Source organism: Triturus cristatus, chromosome 2_1 (assembly GCF_964204655.1).
Source record: "Triturus cristatus chromosome 2_1, aTriCri1.1, whole genome shotgun sequence".
Lineage (NCBI taxonomy): Eukaryota > Metazoa > Chordata > Amphibia > Caudata > Salamandridae > Triturus > Triturus cristatus.
In genome coordinates, this window is record NC_140581.1 from 923,400,189 (window position 1) to 923,404,094 (window position 3,906).

A 3,906-nucleotide genomic window follows, 5' to 3' on the forward strand; every position below is an offset into this window, starting at 1 on the left:
ATCCATCCTGTCCCCAAGGTCTCATCCCAGGTTCAAATATCAGTTGTTAACGACAATCCCCCGCTCCTTACTTTGGTCTTGTGGAACATCGCTGGCCTAAGGAGTAAAACTACAATAGAGGAGTGGTCTACATGGGTAGACAATTATGATATTTTGGTGTTTCAGGAAACGTGGGCAGTGGATCCGGTATATTTCCATGGTTTCATTAATTTCCACAAAGGGGCCCTAAGCGGGACAAGGGGCCGAGCCTCGGGTGGTCTCTGTATCTGGGTTAGGCAAACCCTTAAGTGTAGTCTAACTGAACTGGCCATCGACAGTCCAGACCTTTTGATAATTTTGTTACACTTTAATGATGATCCAGATATCATGATTATAAACGTTTACAACAGGGGCCAACCAGGCGGGAGAGGTTCCAATACCTTTGTAAAATTAGATGGGGTTTTTGGAAACAATTAACCCTGATATTAATGTGATAATTGCGGGGGACTTGAACTGCTGTTTCGAACCTCTGAACACTGCCTGGGATTCGCTCACTATGGAAGTGGACGCTAATTGGAATATCCCCCCCCTTGACCTTCAACCTATCAAGAAGTGGACTGAATCTGCCATTCAGTGGATGAGTTTGTGTATGGGGCGCGGCTTCAGGGCAGCTAACGGACGGACCAACTCTGATAAAAATGGCTGCGACACCTTTGCCGATGGTCGTCGGCGCAGCAGAATTGACTATGCCCTTGTTAAAGTGGAGTTCTGGTCTACCCTAAATGACATGGTGATTTTAGATCGCCCTGACAGTGACCATAATCCTCTAGTACTGAGCTTCTTGCTTTGTACAGTTAGCAGAAATGAACCCACTAAGCTAGTTACTGCAGACGCCCTCCTAACCAATAATTTACGGAGAGTGCGTTGGGAAAGGGTTGCCATTGATAGCACTGTACTTACCGAAATTAGCTCGCAAGTCTCAGGTGTGATGGAAGCTTTTCACTCTCTCCAAAACTATGAAGCTGTCATTGGGGAGACCACGCGTATCCATGAAAATCTGTTTTTGGGTCTTAAGGCTCTCTTCTCAAAGCCGGGTATGGCTAAGAAATCTATCCAACCCAAGCGTAACCACTGGTACAATAAAGTGTGCCGTGAATTCTATGGCAAATTAAAATCCGCAATTAAATCTAAAAACCTGGCTAATATTAGATCAGCCAGGAGTAACTATAGTAAGGCCAAAGCTTTGGCCAAACAAGATTGGGACAATGAACACTGGCATGATCTCTTGGCTGCCAGTAAAGAAAACAATTTGACCAAGTTTTGGCACATTGTGAAGTGGGGCAACTCTATGAGTTCGCAGATCCCCTCAAACCATGTCCTCCCTGAAACCTGGGTGTTGCATTTCGAGTCACAGTTCTCTGACACCAAATTGGCTGAAGAGACTATTGCCCCAACTTTCCGGGATTTGTCTATCCTCCAAAACTTTTCGTTCGATTGCAAAGAAGTTGAGATGGCTTTAAGTAAGATTCCCAGTGGAAAGGCCCCGGGTATCGACTGTGTCCCGGCGGACCTTTTTAAATCGGACCATAGCAACTGGGTGCCATATATTGCTTTCTTGGCCACTGCCCTAGCTAAGGGGGCGGCTATTCCCGAATCATGGAAAGGTGCCAAGATATTGCCCATCTTTAAGAAGGGTGATCGCTCGTGCCCAGGGAATTATCGCCCGATTAGCTTAATCGACTCGATTAAAAAAATCATTGCCAGGATGATTCTGGCAAGAATCCAGTCTTGGATCGAGCAGGAGGATATCATTTCGCCATTACAGGCTGGGTTTAGATCTTGCATTAGTACCATCGATCAGGTTTTCAGGTTTCAACTGATCGTCTCGAAAACGGTCTACCTTTGCGGCGGAACTTTATATGCCGCTTTCGTTGATCTTCGGTCAGCCTTTGACCTAGTTCCCAGGACAAAATTATGGGGGGTGTTAGCCGGGTTAGGGATGCCCATTGACCTTTTGAACATTGTCATCAGGCTGCACGATGAAAACTTTGCTCAAGTCCGCTGGGGGAACCAAGGGCAGGTCACCGACAAATTTAAAGTAATTAGGGGTGTCAGGCAAGGGTGCGTCCTAGCGCCAACTCTCTTTTTGTTATTCATTAATAGAGTTGTGCAGTATTTTTCATCTATTTCAACTGACGCCCCCTCCTTGGGTGGTATTAAGATCCCACTGCTCATGTTTGCCGATGACACCCTATTACTGTCACAGACTCAGATGGGGCTACAGGGGGCCCTGAATGATTTCGATAAATTCTGCCTTGACCACGATCTGCAAGTAAACGTTTCCAAAACCAAGTATATGGTTTTCAATAAAGGAAGAAGCTTGGCAGGTCATGTCACAATGAACAACAAAACACTTGAACGCACGAACATCATGACCTATCTGGGGGTTGCTCTTGGGAACAAACTGAGCTGGAAGCCGCAAATTGACATTCTATCTCTTAAATTTGCCCAGCTTTCTGGGTGCTTGGTAAAAGAACAGAAACAGTCCCAGATAAAAAGGATAGGTCCAGCAATTAAGATTTACAACTCCAGGATCATCTCCGCGATTATTTATGTTGCAGAACTCTGGGCATTTGCGGATCTATCCCCTTTGGTCAAGGCGCAAAATAAATTTCTGAGGAACCTCACGGACCTTCCTAGTTCAAGCCCAGTGAAACCACTTTTACTGGATCTTGGGTGTCGCTCTTTCGATGACATTGCCCGGTTTAAACCTCTGGCCTTCTGGAGAAGATTATGGACCACCCCGGAATTAGCTCCATATGCTAAGGCATTTTTGGATGTTCGTTCCATTTTGGGTTCTGGCAATATAGTTTGGTTTAAGCAAGTTAGTTTGCTACTGGAATCCATGGGATTGGGAAATTTATGGTCCGACCCCGTTAATAACCCCTTTCCCCCCAAACAATTATTCAAAGGTCTCTACTGGTCCCAGGTTCACCAGAAGCAGCTAACACAAACATCAGCAGAGTCTTTGACTGGCAGGTTCCTAGAGCGAAAAAATGTCCCATTTTTAGAAGATTATTGGAACATTATTTGTAGGCCCAGTGACAGGAAACTTTATCACCAATTAAGGGTTGGTTCCCTACCCACCAGATCGTTCACCAAAAGTTGGAAGGGAGAGGTGAGTGATTCCTGTCGCTGGTGTTCCGACTGTGGTGAATCCGTTGGTCACATATTTTTTGTCTGCCCGGCCTATGCAGCCCCACGGGCAAAATGGCTCAAACCCATATGTCGAAACTTGGGCACTAGAGTGGGGCTTGAGGCGTTAAGAATATTAAGATTTGATACTAGTGATTGCACTGTAATTGCCGTGGCCAAATTTCTGGGTTGGGTCTGGATCATTAGAAATAGGACATAATAGGCACTCAGCATTGTGTTTTTATTTAGTTTTCTATCTAGTTTTTATCTTTGAAATGTTTTTCTTTTTTACTGTATGGAATACTCTTTTTATATTGTATTATCTTTTATGATGAATATAATCGATAATAAAGACTATATATGATATGATATGATATGACAAAAGATTGTTGTATCCTGGTGCATAGTAAAGTCATTATTTACTATGCTTTAAAAGCTAATACAATTTAATATATAATGACAAACGAGTTGTAAAATGCACCATTTTCCCCTAAATTGTCTTGAGGGAGAGTCCTCCAAAGTCCCCTTTGTAGTGGTCAGGCTCACTTGCTGTGCACTATACGTGGACTGGTGTGACAACATTTGCCAGAGCAGCCTTAGGTTTCCAGTCCAGCCTTGGCAGGAGCAGAAGCCTCAGGCAGTAAAGAAAACCAAACAATGAAAAGTTAGTTGCGAGATGCAGCACCAACATTCCCGTTATGATTTTTTATTTTTGAAAATATTGTTAATATG